Raw genomic sequence first — 16,978 nt, 5'->3', positions numbered from 1 at the left:
AGATAAATTGGGAACTTCATTCCAAAACTTCACTATAATCATTGACGCCAACATTGCAAGAGCATCCGCCATCCGATTTTCATCTCGAGGGATATGATGAAACTCAACCTTTGTAAAGAAAGTTGAAATCCTCCTTGCATAATCTCTATATGGTACCAAACCGGGTTGATTCGTCTCCCATTCTCCTTTGATCTGATTTACTACCAAAGCTGAATCACCGAAGACATCCAAATATTTGATTCTGAGATTCATGGCCTCTTTAAGCCCCATAATGCAAGCTTCATATTCTTCCATGTTGTTTGTACACTTGAAAGTCAATCTAGCTGTAAATGGTAGATGCGTGCCTTGAGGAGTAATAATCACTGCCCCAATGTCATTTCCATATTGATTAACAGCTCCATCAAATACCATGCCCCAACGGGAACCAGGCTCTGGCCCTTCATCTAGCAATGGTTCATCACAATCTTTCATTTCCAAGTACAAAATCTCTTCATCGGGAAAATCATACTGCACTGACTGGTAATCTTCAATTAGTTGGTGAGCCAAATGGTCAGCCAAGATACTACCTTTGATTGCTTTCTGAGATCGGTATTCGATATCATCCTCTGATAACAATATCTGCCAACGGGCAACTCTCCCAGTTAAAGCAGGCTTCTCAAATATATACTTGATTGGATCCATTTTGGATATCAACCAAGTGGTATGATTCAACATATATTGATGCAGACGCTTAGCAGCCCAAGCCAATGCGTAACAAGTTTTATCTAGCATAGAATACCGAGTCTCACAATCAGTGAACTTCTTACTGAGGTAATAAATTGCGAATTCTTTCTTCCCAGTCTCATCTTGCTGGCCAAGAACACAACCCATACTCTCTTCGAGCACAGTCAAATACATCAGAGGTTCAAGCAAATATTCCTTGATACTATCAAATGCTTTCTGGCAATCTTCGGTCCAGTCACAAGACTGATCTTTTCGAAGGAGCTTGAATATAGGCGCACATGTGGCAGTCATGTGGGAAATGAATCTGGAAATATAGTTCAAGTGGCCGAGAAAACCTCTGACTTGCTTCTCAGTTTTGGGCGCAGGCATCTCTTGTATTGCTTTGACCTTGGCGGGATCAACCTCAATACCCTTCTCGCTGACAATAAAGCCCAACAACTTACCAGAACGAACACCAAAAGTACACTTATTAGGATTCAAATGGAGTTTATACTTTCTCAAACGCTGGAATAACTCAACAAATGCTCAACATATTCCTCTTCATCAATTAATTTAGCAATCATGTCATCAACATATACTTCAATCTCTTTATGCATCATATCATGAAAAAGAGTAGTCATTGCTCTCTGGTAAGTTGCACTAGCATTCTTTAGACCAAAAGGCATCACTCTATAACAGAATGTTCCCTAGGGTGTAATGAATGTGGTCTTCTCCATATCCTCGGGTGCCATCTTAATCTGATTATATCCGGAAAATCCATCCATAAACGAAAAAGACTTTGAATTTAGCAGTATTATCTACCAACATATCAATGTGTGGCAGATGGAAATCGTCTTTCGGACTGGCTTTATTCAAATCTCTATAGTCAACATACATGTGGACTTTTCCATCTTTCTTCGGTACATGCACAATATTGGCCACCCATTGCGGATACTCAGCAGTTACAAGGAAACCAGTGTCAATCTGCTTCTAAACTTCCTCTTTGATCTTCACAACCATATCAGGATGCGTTCTTCTCAACTTCTGCTTGACTGACGGGCATTCTAGCTTCAACGGCAATCTATGCTCCACAATATCATAATCCAACCCAGGCATGTCTTGATAGGACCAAGCAAACACATCTGAATACTCTCGAAGAAGATCAATCAATCCCTTCTTAGCATCTGGACACAGTCGAGACCCAATCTTAACATCCTTCACATCATCCTCGGACCCCAAGTTGACTAGCTCAATCTACTCTTCCAACGGCTGAATAATCTTCTCATCTTGCTCAAAAAGGCGAGACAATTCATCACTTACTTCTATATCACTTTCCTCTTCGGCTTCAAACACAGGGAATTCAAAATTTGGAGAAGGAGAAGGATCATTGTATTCAATGGGGTTAGGAACCACCCTGCATAATGATTTGATATTTTGATTTTAGAGAGTGAATTTGTGACCAAATATTATGCAGATGGACAATTGTATTGTTTATTTATGTTTTTTGTGATTACCATTTTCAGAAATAAGCAAAAAGTAAAAACAAAACATCAAAGATGTGGATGAATAGAATTAATTTTATTGATGATCAATTTAAAATTCCCAAACAATGTTCACTTCTCCCATAGGCATAGGAGAAGGATTTTAAAATATAAAAGCAATTACTTAGATCGATGCAAAATAACAGGAATATCAATAGCAGTCCAATTGTTGCATGTATGTCCATGCGTCACAAAGTTGGTGCAGTCTTCCTCTTCATTATCCTCTAGCACAGTAGCTAAGTGTTGTTCATTCCCATGAATGAACCCTCCGCTACGAAAGCTGAGTTGTATCTCTTCAGATCTAACGGTTGATGAGCCCTTCTGAAACCCCAAACCAGTTCTTCCCTTATTGTCGGCGACCTCTACCACGCGCCCCCACTAATCAACGGGACCTTCTTCAACAACCTTTTGCGCATCTTTTAGAGAGGACATAGTGTAAGACCCTAATTTTGATCATAAGATCCCTCATGGCATCATATCATTGCTCAGTGCATTGCCTCAAGGATCATAGCATGTTTGGCTCCTTAACCCTAGGGTTGGGATTTGTGTGAGTGGTTTGAGACCACCAAGCATGCTTGTATTGTATATTATTGCTTTTCTTATTTTGATTACTAACCAAAAGCACAAAAATATTTCACTAACTCTTTTTGTTTTGAAGCTCAAGTGATCATGTGCTCCAATGCTGCTAGGAGGCTCCTAAGCTCAATGCAATGACCAGATGAAGATGAGAAAAAGCATGACAATGGTCCACAAAGTTCCTAATCATCATATATGTTCCCAAGTATCTCAATTTTCCAATTTGATCAAGATAACCCAAAGGGCTTGAGGAATGTTTCCCAAGGAAACCCTAATTCAAATGTGCTTTGACTGTGCCTTTCTCATGAAGCAACCTCAACCTATGATCAAATTTAATCAAGTGAAGTTCTTTCATTCATTATTTTATGCATATATGAGCCTATTTGAGTCCCCTCAATCATTTATTCATCAAGATTGGAAGTTTGACTTTGAAAAGTTGACCAATTAAGTCATCTGACTAAACTGAGGTGCACTGAGACATAACTTTTGATGTGTTTGTCAAATGAAGATGACCCCAAGATAAAAAATGTTCTTAAGAACCATGTGAACAACTTTCATGTTCATCAAAAATCCATTTTAAACTTGTAAGGTCATCATTTATTTCAAAACATTATAGGTCATTTTGACTGAAACCCTAATTTTGGGTCAACTTCCCAAAGACCTGACTTCCTTAATTTTTATGATTTTGATATGAGACCAAATGAATTGGAAAGCTTAAGATGTCTACTTCAAATGTTATGTTGGACAAAATTTCATAATCCTAAAATAAATACATGTGATAATACAAAACATTATAGGTCATCTTGTACCTAAGTCATTGAATTTGAAAAAGTGCCTAACTTCGAATGCCCATAACGTTTTCATAAAAAATCCAAATGATGCCATATTTGAGTCTAAATTGATCAGTTTGAAATATCTACAACTTTTATGTTGGAGGTTTTTCCATTTGAAGCTTGCATCATGCAAACAGAGGGACTTGAAGAGGCTTGCTTTTGGTGAAAATTTTCAAAGGGTGATTTCGACATGTTTTGTGCCCAAACTTTCACAGCCAGTTTTCACTAATTTCCAAATGCCAAATGAATTTTTGCCCAATATGACTTTAGTTCCTTATTTCAAGGGCTTTCCAACCATTACTCACATTACTTTTTTGGACTTTCCATGTGTGAGTTTCGAAGAGCTTTCTCTTTATGTTCATTTTTGCATTTCATATTAAAACTTTATGTGCAAGCTTGTTCAATTCATTGTGCACGTCCAAATCCCTTCCATGAGGTATCAACAAGAAGTTTCACTCATTTTTGGGCCTCACATGCGCCTGTACAGGCCCATGCACCAAAATTTAAATGGCCATGCACACGAGGGAACCATGCTTTACAACCCTCTTCAGTTATAAATAAGAGCTCAATCTCATCCATTTCTCAACCTGGTGGAGACCTGAAGTGCTGCAGAATTGAAATCCCAACCATTACCAAAGGAATTTTCAGATTTCTCTTTCTTTTTCAAGCTTGAAATTCAACATCATTAGTTTATTTTCAAAGCTTAATTCCTTAACCTATCATCTCTATTACATCTCCAGAGCAAAAGCATATCAAGATCTTGAACAAATCGTGGCATTTGAAGCTTCATTTCAGAGGTAGAACTTCAAACTTTTTGGATCTAGATCTTGCAATTCAATGTGATTTTCTTTGGTTTATGTGGTTTTCTGAAGTCCTCACACTTGAGGCAGGCCAGTGGTGGTCTCAATTGTTCATTTCATGCATTTCCATTTGACACACCATGATTTTCCATCTCATATTTCTCTCTAAATAGGAAGAGTGAGGAAGATCCATGGATACAATGGTGATGTACATCACCTGAGCTTCATTTTGATGTCCTTACTTTTTATTTTTATTACAAAAAATTTCCCTGCGCGTGGTGGGCGGAATCTGGTATCTCACCGGAGAAGATGGTGATTTCCACCACCATCACCACGTGTGCACATCCATAACCCTTGGATTTAGTTCTCACGTTTTAATCGTGTGCATCCATTTTGCATACTTCATTTAATGCCATATGCAGCGTGTTTGACTAAGTTACACCATGTTCTCTCAGATCTGGGCAGTCCATTGATGCCACATCAATTAATGAAGTGCATCACGCGACTGTGGTTTTTTCCATTTAATTATTTTTCTTTTATTTTCAGTTAATTACTTTTATTTTAAAAGTTCATAAAAAATTTATTTGAAGTCACAAAAATATGAGACCAATACCAAAAAAATTTTTGAAAAATCTAGTTTCATTTTTTTATTTTTAATTATTTTTGTGGCTTCATTTAATATTTTTTGTGAATTATTTGATTTTTAATAGTTTTAATTCATTTTTAATTACTTTATGATATTTGAAAAATCCAAAAATATTTTCCTAACACCTATGGATCATGATAAGTCAATGAAAAATAGTCTCATCAATTTCTTATTTGATTTGAGATTTATTTGAGATTTTAATTCATATTGTGTTATTTTTCATTGTTTTTAATTATTTTTAAATAGTTTCTGATTTCCAAAATTGTTGAGAAAATTAGTCAAAGTTTATTTGACCATGTTAGACCTATGAGAATTTAATTGGACTTGTTGAAGTTGATTTGAATTAAATTTGAGGTTTGACCATATTTTGTTTATTTTATTTTTGCATACATTTTTTAATTCAAAAAATACCAAAAAAATTATGGTTGATTTGTGGACTTGTAATTTTCATTTCTTTTCTGTTTGGTATTGATTGATGATGACTTGGTTCACATTTGATCAATTGAATTTGATACTTAAATTCTCTTTCCCTCAATTTCATCTTCATCCCATTCTTTTAACATTTGGCCAATGAGTTAATGTCTTATGGTTGGTCTTGATAAATGAGAGGTTTAACCTTCTTTGATCCAAACCAAACTCAACTTGATCCAAGATCAAGTGAGTTGTTTTGTGTCCAAGATAGTTTGCTTCTTGGTCAAGCAAAAAACCTAAAGTCCATACAAGGCCCTTCCCCTTTTGTTTTGGCATGGCAAGTTTGTGGAGCTTGGCTTACTAGTCATGATCTCTAACTTGTGTTTATTTGCCTATAGTTTTATTGACCGGCCTCAGATAGGTGTGACTACTACATTAGTCCACTTACGATTGCTTAACATAGCGCTACATTGTCTTATGACAAACTAACATAACCATACTAATTACTAACTTAAATTTGAGCCTTTAATTTCTTGCAATTTACTTTAATGTCATTTATTTCTTGATCATTTATTTATATTGCTTTTCATTTTGCTCACTTGAGCACATATTCTATGCTTATGTAATTTTTTCTTTTTCTCATTTGAGCTCATTATTGTATATAAATATATTGTTGTCTTGTGATTGCTTTGTCTTTGTTTTTGTGTGAACTTAATGCAAAAAGGAGAAAGGAGTTAGAATTAGGACTTACCTATGCTTAAAGGAGTTCAAGATCAACTAGGCCTCATGCCTTTAGAATGCTAAACTTGTTGAAGAGCAACTAGGCCTCATGCCTTTAGAATGCTAAATTTCAAAGTTGACTTTAAAGGACTCCTCATCTAAACTTATTCTTTGTCCATTCCCCTTATTGTGTTGTGAACTTTTTTGATGTTTTGTCTTGTGTGATAGGGATTCCATCTTGAGATAGTAAAGAGGACCATTGTCATGAGTAGCCAAGTTAAGAGAGAAAATCCAAATGGAGATCCTAGGAGCTTGAATCCAAGTTGTTTGATTGCTTGTTTGTTTGCTAAGTCCAAAGGAAAGGAGCATCTTGAATCATCTCTATGATTTCAAGAAAAGGAACTCCAAGGGTTTATCTTCCCTCTCTTATCTTTGTATGCTTTAGGACTAGCCCTTCTCTTCTTCTCCCCACTCTAACTCAAGCCAAAAATCTTTTTCTTGCAAACTTTGACTTTGTTTCAAACTAGAAACCTAGGCCTTATGCCTTTGACTTTTCAAACTCTTTTTATAAATACTCATTGTGAATAAATCTTAATCCAACTTTGACTTCATTTGGTAAATAAATTAACTTGTAAATATAACTCATTTCAAGTTGTTTTTGTGGTTCCAATGGTCACCTTTGTTAAAACCTTTTCATAAGCATTAGTCATAGGATTGAGTTATCATAGTGGTTGATGTGAATCTCACCTTATCCTTAGTGATTGGATTATAAGTCTTCCATACTTATTATAGGGTTAACCCCTCACTAGTATGTTGATGCCTTGCTCACATGGTGGATTGTTGGTTTAGGTTGAGTTTTCTCCCTTTGATAACAAAAGACCTTAAGACTTTTGATCTAATCAATTCACCAATCTTTGTGATTTTTTACCCCGAACTACGAGGTTTTGATCCTCCTTTGTGATGGTACGTAGGCAATGGGTTCATCCATTCAAACAACAAAATTTGTAAATATAATATATTCTTTTCTCATCCCCTCAATCTCTTGTACAAATCTTTTCACAAATACCAATGTAACAGATGAATTCCACAAGCCACAGGCTCAAAATAGCAGCTTCACAATGACCATGTTGCAGATGAACTCAGAGGGATCTTGAATGATGTATCATATGAAGTTTCAAATTGCAAGCACTTGGTTCCATACAAAATTGGCATTGGCCAAGTCCTTTAGCATATGAATGTTGCATAAGTTCTAAGTCCATTTGTCCAAGATCAAGCCAATAGTCCACACAAGAGTCTTTTAGGTTTTTGTTGTTATTATGTGCATTAATGGTCAAAGACCATACAAAACAAGCAAAGTATACACAAACAAGATATATCACATAATATGGTCCAAATGGACAAAGGGAAAATTGCATTAACATAAACAATTAGAATGGTATGAATAATGACAAATGAATAAGGCTAAAATTAAATGACATTAAAGTAAATGGCTTGAAATTAAAAGTTAGTTGTTAATGAATTAGAAGTTAGTATTGTTTTGCTTTTGCTTTTCATTTTAAGACATTCTTTGGAGAACACTCAACCCACTTATCACAAGCATGGATCCTTGAGCCAAGACATCTTCCAAAGGAAGGAAAAAAGGCCAAGTTTCCACACAATACCATGAAAGAGGGGAGACTTATAATATCACTAACTAGAATGATATGTCTTTTGTGTCACAAATTTAGCGCTATATTAAGCAATCGTAATTGGACTTATGTAGAAGTCACAACTATTTGAGGTCGGGCAATAGAATTTTGGTGTTAATACATGTTAGAGACATAGTATAATGGAGTATGCTCATGAAACATACCACACACAAAAAGAGTATGCAAAAGAGGTGGCCTAATCTCATCCATGCTCATGTTGATTTTTCAATCAACTAGCTTTAGGACTTTGAGATATCATAGGCCAAATGAGATGAATACATAAAGAAGGGGAATAAGATGAAGAGGGTGGGGAATGGATCAAAACTCAAATTGGTCAAAGGAGGACTTTTACCAAATTAATATCATCCATTCATTTTGGGAGATGGAATGTACATTCCATCAATCCCTTAAATCCAATGATATTAATTTGACAAAGTCAAATCAACCTTGACCAAGGCCCAACAACAAGAGTCAGAATCAAACAAGTCAATATAATTGGTCAACAAAATTATTTGGCATTTATTCAAATTAAAAATACTAAAATAAGGCAATTAAATTAAATATGGTTTGTCAAATTCCTAAAACCTCATCAAAACACCAAATAAATGGCCATGAGATTTATCATAGGTCAAACAAGGTCAAAGGCCCTTGGAGAAAAAATTCAGAATTTTTAAAGACTTAAAAGTATTTTTAAATAATTAAAAACAAATGCAAAATCAATTAAATCATGAAAAATATTAATAATGATCCAAAAAATAATTTTAATTCAGAATATGAAAGAGAAAATTATTTGAAATTTTTTGGTGAAACTCTCATATTTTTTGGATCAATATTAAAATTAATATGAATTACTGAAAATAAAATAATTCAAATAATCAGAAAAAACGTGGACCACTTGATCTCCCTCATTAATTGAGGTGGCAGATCAAGTGGCCATCAGTGCGCTTTCTACCATAGTCACGAGTCAATGCGTAACACAAATGGTAATTACAAGCAACGCGTGAGATTAAAACAATTTAAAACAGATCAACGGCTCAGAACCCGTCCAGCACACCACCGGCGCTGGACCTCCGGTCACCTTCTCAGGCGAGGTCCACCGAACTGGTTCACTAATCACCATCAAGAAAATGAAAAAGGAGGACATGATCTGAAAGAAAAAATGGCATAGAGCACGAATCTGACCTCAATTTTAACTAACTCCACATATATAGAAAGATATGAGGAGTTAAATTTTGAGGTGTGTCGACTGAGTTGCTTCGATTTGACCTCTAAGCAACTCAATCTTCTTGCCTAAGTTGGTAGGACTTCAGACAACCAAAGATCAAAGAGAATTGAGTGGAATTGAGAGAGAATCGAAGAGATGAAATTTTCTGAAAAATACCTTTAATGTAGGTCTGGATTCAGTTGTTCTTGCTTTGGCTCGTGCTTGATCTTGCTCAGGATGCTTGCAGAAGTAGATTAGAATGCACCAAAGGTCTTGGATCCCTGGAGTTTTGAATCTCAAAACAGTGAGACTCCAACTCAATTTCCAAAGGAAATTCTCAAGATTATCCTCTCAAATGGAAGGGTTTGGTGTTTGGGATCAAAGTTGGCGCGAAGGAGTCTCCAATTTTTAGCATAGGGAGCTCTATTTATAGCTGAATCACAAGATATTTGCACCTTACAATTGAGTTTCCAAAATTGGCAATGAGTGATGCATGTGTGCATGGGCGTGCACAGGCCCATGAGATCATTCCATTTGATCCATAATTGAGTGTGAACAAGTCTGAAATCAAATTGGAGTGCTAGACAATTGTACATGGAAGCTTGAAGTTTGATTTTTTCCAAATGATGATGCAATGTTCAAGCCATGCGCAGCCTATTCAAATCTTGTCCAAAATGGATGAAATTAGACTTTTTGGAAAGGTTAGATCAAGAGGAACAACTATAATGTTCAAGAATTTTTCATATGGAGACTGGAACATGGATAATTTTGAGGTGGAAGTTTGAAAATTTCAACATATCAAAAAAAATCCTAAGTGTCAAGCCATATATCTCAATATTCCACCTTGCTTAACTTTTGATGTGAGCTTCAAATGAGAAAAGTGTCTTCATCAAACTTGTAGCTACTTCAAAAACCTTAAAAATGGTAACCAATTTCATGTCATTTGGATTTGGAATGATATATTTATGCATTTTTGAAGTTTGGAAAAATCACTTGTTCAAGGGTATAGGTCAAAAGTGACCTATAATGTAACCTCATATCACATGCTCATAAAAGTTGAATTAGATCTCACTCCAAACGTCAAAGTTGAAGTAGACATCTTGAATTTTATTGTGAAACTTGGAAATCTTTCATCTCATAAAAATTGAGCAAGTTATGGCCTTGGGAAGTTGACTTTCAAATTAGGGTTTAGACAAAATGACCTATAATGTTTCAACATAGAAAATGATTTTCCAAGAAAAACTAGATCTAGGTCTCAAAATGAAAGTTGTTTGTAATGTCATTTAGAGTAACTTTTATCTTGTAATCATTTTGATATGGTGAAGTTGTAGGAGATAGGGTCTAGGGAGACCTAGTTTTGATCAGATGAATTCATCTGGCTAACCACCATCAACCAACTTGCTAACTTTCAATTCTCTTGACTTTCTTGGCTCATGGTAGATCATATATGCATAAGATGATGAAATTTGAAGTGTCCCTTGAGATATTTGATCAAATGGTAATATAGCTTCGTTGGAGAAGTTACTCAAGATACCCAGTCAAACTAGGGTTTCCAAAGCAAATCAACCTCAAACTCTTGAAGAAAACTTGACCAATATAACATGTAGGAATCAATGGAACTCATATATGATGCTCATAGACATTCTTGGATCAATTCATGGTTGTGCTCTTTGCTATAAGGGTCTCAAACCCTAGATATGAACATGATAAATCAATGGGATGATGCCCTTCCTACAAAAGAGTTAGGCAAATGCAAAAGACATGTTTTTGGTATTTTGGTTAGTAAAATGATAATATACAAGTATGATACAATCACATAGTACTTGGTGATCTCTCCCAAAACAAACCCAATGAAATAGGGGTAAGGAGAATGCCAAGGTATGACCCCAATGCTAATGCTTATGATGAAATTGCATGAGGGATCTTAGGGTCAAAATTGGGGTCTTACACATGTAAATTACCATTTTTCAACTTTTGTAAAGATATATGGAGTCTTATCATTTACAGGCTACCATTCTATTAAATAAAGTTGAACTTTTTATCTAATTGTTTCTACTCTTATTTATTTTTCAGCTAAATAGAATTGAATTTTTATGATGATAATTTTGAAATTTTTATAATAAAAACCATTTTTCTTAAAATAAAAAGCAATTACTTTTAAAGAGCAATCGATTTCATTAAGAAATATCAACAGCAGTCTAAGAACAGGTAAGTCTTAGAAATGCGAAGCATTGTTGGTCTTCCCCAAGTAATTGGTTCAACAATTCAGTTTTGCCAGCCGAGTTCTGTGATCGCCTCCCTAGCTGAGTTGTAGGCGCATATTCCCAACGGTTTGCATAGATTCAGTACAGACTTTTATTCCCCTCAAGTCGCCAGCAGAGTTCTCTCCCGATCCCCGCCGGCAGTGTTGATTCTTGAGCAGTGCTTCTGGTCTTCTGCGAGGTTGTCTCCCATTTAATATGGTGTTGACCTTAAATTCCCCGTAGAGTTGATGATTCAAATCCTCAGCAGGTCTGTTCTCTTTCCCCAGCCAGGGTCGAGCCTTTGAGGTGGGTGATTTATGTCCATCCCCAACTCTTTTTCTCCAATCGATGCCTCCATCCTGTCGAGATTAGCCGAGTGTTGTATCGATGATTCATACCAATGACGTTTGTATCCTTCGCGACTGTTTTGTCAGTATGATCATCAATCATATATACATATACATATACATTGATATATTTCATTATGCATTTGTTATCGCATTTGATTCCTTGTTCCTCTGCTATGGTGATCTCCTTTCCCCATACAGATTTGGTACGTTTGTCCTCCCTCAATGGTAGAGTGTTGGCCCATTAAGCAGAAAGAATTTAAATTTTATCCTTTCCCCACTGAGTTATTTCCTCGTGGATGATTATTATTTCAGTTTCCTCCCCAGTTGATTGTCTGGATGGAACCACTCAGTGGGTCGAGTCTTTGTTTGACAGTCTTCTTTCTAGCTCTTGTCTAGATAGATACTTTCAGTCCCCTGAGAATCTATTGCCGAGTAACTGGTAATATTCTTCTCAATTTTTGAGTATATTACTTTTGCCTAATACCCGAGAAATTGTAATTTTACTTCATTTTGTTATCCCCAGCGGATTCGTTTTACTTTTTCCCAGGAAGTCTATCCTTGATATGTTCATCCTAACCGATGACAGATAGTTTTCCTTTTGAATCTATCCTTGATATGTTCATCCTAACCGATGATGGATATTCTCTTTGTGGTTTCCTACCCCGTAAAAGGGTAGTTGTAACCCCCATTTGCTTTCCCCAGAGAGTTAATCATTGATATATTCATCCTAACCGATGACGAATTTTGTTTTCTTTGCGGTTTTCTACCCAGTAACCGATAGTTGTAAATCCCGCTTTCCCCTCTGAGTCTATCCTTGATATGTTCATCCTAACCAGTGACGGATATTCTCTTTTTGGTATTCTATCCAGTAATTGATAGATGTAATCCCTACTTTTCCCCGGCAGTCTATCCTTGATATGTTCATCTTAGCCGATGACGAATATTCTTTCTTTTGAGTCTATCCTTGATATGTTCATTTTAACCAGTGACAGATATCATCTTCCTTTGGTCTTATGCCCAGTAACTGGTAGTTGTAAATCTCATTTGATATATTCTCACGCAGGTTGTTCTTGCCTAGTAATCGGTAATGAATACACCTCTTGTTTTCCTCAGCGAGTCATCCTTGATATGTTTACCCTAACCGGTAACGGATGTCCTCCCTGTCAGATTATGTTATCTCCTTACCCATTAATCGGTAATAGATGATATATTTTTGGTACTCCTGTGTTGAAGATCATTCTTCCCCAATCGAGTTTGATTCAGGCAGTTCAGTTTTGTTCTGATATACCTGTTTCCCCTACGGATTTTCCTTTTATCCCCGGTTGAGTCCTTCCATTGATTTATTTTCATGGAATCCTCTTATGTCTTCAGTAGTTTTTAAGTCGTAGCCTGGCCTACGCACGACTTTTTCCCCCAGAGTCTCTTTCTCCCCAGCAATTTTTCCTTACGGAATGCATTATGCTCCTGCGGACTTTCAGTCTCTCCGATATCTTTTTCTTTGTGGAAATATTTTCCCCACAGAGATTATTTTTAACATTTTATATCATATGCATCATGAGGTCTCTTAGGGACCAAAATTTGTTTCTATTGTTTTTATTTAAGTTCATTCTCCTGAGTTGATACAAAGATTTTAACCTTCATCTCCTCAGCTAGAACGTCCTTAAATAGGGGCAGTTGTAAGACCCCAATTTTGGCCCTAAGATCCCTCATGCTATTTCATCATATGCATTGGCATTGGGATCACACCTTGGCATCCTCCTTCCCCCTCTTTCATTGGGTTTGCATTGGGAGAGATCACCAAGCACTTTTGATTGTATCATACTTTGTTTTTCATTATTTACTAACAAAAATACCAAAAATATGTCAATGTATAGTTTGTTGATTTTGTAGGTAGTGTGTATGCTCACCTATGCTCCATCAAGCTCACATTTAGGGTTTAAGACCCTCAATGCAAGGAGCATAATCAAGAATTGGTTCAAATTGTACCTAAGCATCATATATAGATTCCCATGATCTTCACATATCATTTTTGTCAAGAAATCATCAAGAGTTTAGAGTTTGTTTTCCTTGGAAACCCTAATTCATTTGGGTATCTTGTGTGACTTCTTCAACAAGTTTCTTCAACAATTGATAAAATATTTCAAGGTGTACTTCACCTTACCTCATATTAAGCATATATGATCCTCCATGAGTCCCAAAAGTCAAGAGAATGGCAAGCTAGCAAGATGGTTCATGGTGGTTGACCAGAGAAAGTCAACTAGTCAAAACTGGGGTTCCCTAGACCCTATCTCCTACACGTTTGGTCATATGAAAATGATTCCAAGAGTAAAGTTACTCAAAATTACATTCCTAACAACTTTCATGTTGAAGTCAAGAGCTAGTTTTTCTTATAAAGTCATTTTTTATGGTGAAAGATTATAGGTCATTTTGCCTGAACCCTAGTTTGACGGTCAACTTCCCAAGACCATAACTTGCTCAATTGTTTTGATATGAAATCCATTAAAGTTCCATTATCCAATTCAATATGTCTACTTTAACTTTTATGTTTTGAGAAAGTTTAAATTCAACTTGCAAATGCAGGTGCCAAGAGGAAACATTATAGGTCATTTTGGGCCAATACCATTGAACAAGTGATTTTCCTCAACTTCTAAAATGCATAACTCCTTCATGAAAAATCCAAATGAGGTCAAATTTGTGACCAAATTTAATAGGTTTTAAATATATACAACTTTTATGAAGGAACGTTTCTCATTTGAAGTCCATAGGAAAAGTTATTCAAGGTGGAAGAAGTGAACATTTGACTTGGGACTTAGAAAATTTTCAAATATGTTTGATTTCCCAAACTTCCACCTCAAAATTCTACATGATCAAATCTTCAAATGAAAAAGTGTTCAACATAAAATTTCAAGATCATCTCATTTGGCCAAAGTATGAAGGACTTGCACATGGGTGCAACATGAAGAATCATTTGGATGATTTCCACTTCCATTTTTCATACATGATTGAATGGCTTTCCAACATGAATTCACCATGACTCTCACTCATTTTTGGATCAGATTACACCACTTGATGGGCCTAGCACACGCCCATGAAAGCATGCAAAGAGAATTTCACAAAATTTCCAAATTTGGAAGTGTGTAGAAATCAATCTCATGGCCTATAAATAAGAACCTCATTCCTCATAATTAAGGACCTCATGCCCAAGCTTTAAACCTGCAATCCCAAACCCTCACCGTTGAAGGATAAGCTTGAAGATTTTCTTTGAAAATCGAGTTTCAAATCTCCATATGTTTTGAGATTGAAACTCTAAGAGTCCATACCTTTCATTGATCCTAATCACTTCCAACAAGCATCTGAAGCAACGCCAAGCATAATTGAAAGCAAGATCGTGCCAATCTGAAGCTCCATTGAAGATGAATTTTTAGAATTTTTATCTCTTCGATTCTCCCTCAATTATTCACTATTCTTGTTGATTTTTGGTTGTCTGAAGTCCTATCAATATAGGAAAGAAGATTGAGTTTCTTTGAGGTCAAATCGAAGCAACTCAGTTCATGATCCTCAAAATTCAAATCCTTGTATCTTTTTATATACTTGGAATTGGAGAAAATTGAGGCCAGATTCGTGCTCTTGAGCATTTTTCCTTCAAATTAGTGTATTCATTTTTCATTTTTCATTGAGTTGAGCTCAGACCAGACCGGTGGTGCTCACCGAAGAAGATGACCGGAGCTAGGGCTCCGGTGGTGCGCTGGATCAATCCAAGCCATCTGATCTGTTTGAAATGTTTTATTCTCACGCGTCCAAACTGATTACCATGCATGTCGCGCGTTTGACTAAGGTCTTTGTAGAATGCACGCTCCTGGTCATCTGATATGCCACCTCAATTAATGAGGGAAATCAGATGGCCCTTGTTTTTTTTTTGCTTTTTTATTTTTCCATTTAATCCTTTTATTTTGATTAGTTTATATTAATTTCATTTTTAATCCAAAAAATATGGGACTTTCACCAAAAAAATTCAAATATTTTCCTCTTTCATTTTCTGAATTAAAATTATTTTTTGGATTAATTTTGATGTTTTTCATGATTTAATTGTTTTTGTGCATATTTTTAATTGTTTAAAAATACTTCTGACTTTGCAAAAATTATGAAATTTTTTGTCTAAGGTCCTTTGACCTTGTTTTACCTAGGATAAATCTCTTGGTCATTTATTTGGTGTTTTGAAGAGGTTTAAGGTTTTTGACCAAACATAATTTAATTTAAATGCATTTTAATTTGATTTTTAATTGATTAATTGTGTAGAAATTATGTTGAGCCATTTTTATTGACTTGTGAAGTTTTACTATGTGTTTGGGCCTTGGTCAAGGTTGGTTTGACTTTTGTTGGGTTAAAATCATTAAATTTAGGGGATTGATGAAATGTACATTTCACCTCCCAAAATGAATGAATGATTTTAATTTGATAAAAGTCCTCTCATGACCAATTTGTGTTTGTCTCATTCCTCCCCCCCCCCCCCCTCTTCATCTTCAATCCCATTCTCTCCCATCCCTTTTATTGACCAATGAAGTCTCTATATCCTAAGGTTGATTGGTTCATCAATAACTTTGTGTTAGATCAACCAATACATGTATGGATGAGATAGGTCCATCCTTTGATCTTTTTCTTTTTGTGTGTGGTATATTTTAGGAGTATGGTTCATTATACCATATCTCTAACATGCACTAACACCAAAATTTCTATTGCCCGGCCTCAGATAGTTGCAACTTCTACATAAGTCCAATTACGATTGCTTAACATAGCGCTAAATTTTGACCCTAAAGGCATTGCATTCTAGTAAGTGAGATTGTAAGTCTCCCCCTTTCATGGTATTATGTGGAAACTTAGCCTTTTTTCCTTCCTTTGGAAGATGTCTTGGTTCAAGGATCCATGCTTGTGAATAGAGGGTTGAGTGTTCTCCAAAGAATGACTTAATTCAAAAAGAAAAACACCACTAACATCTAATCAACTAACATGTGACTAACTTTTATTATTCTTGCTTTTAATTTCAAGTCATTTACTTTATGCAATTTAAATTCAAGTCATTTACCTTTTGATTTGTCATTCACATATCATTTAACTTGTTTATGTTTATGTCATTTTAACTTTGCTCATTTGAGCCATATATTGTGTTTGTATATATTTGCTTGTGTATTTTGCTTGTGTTTGTGGCCTTAGGACCTTAAAATACTTAATAAGCAACAAAAACCCTAAAAAATGTATGTGTGGACTGT

Source organism: Lathyrus oleraceus, chromosome 7 (assembly GCF_024323335.1).
Source record: "Lathyrus oleraceus cultivar Zhongwan6 chromosome 7, CAAS_Psat_ZW6_1.0, whole genome shotgun sequence".
In the NCBI taxonomy this organism is placed as follows: domain Eukaryota; kingdom Viridiplantae; phylum Streptophyta; class Magnoliopsida; order Fabales; family Fabaceae; genus Lathyrus; species Lathyrus oleraceus.
The sequence above is the reverse complement of the archived record's forward strand: the minus strand, read 5'-3'. Positions refer to the sequence as shown.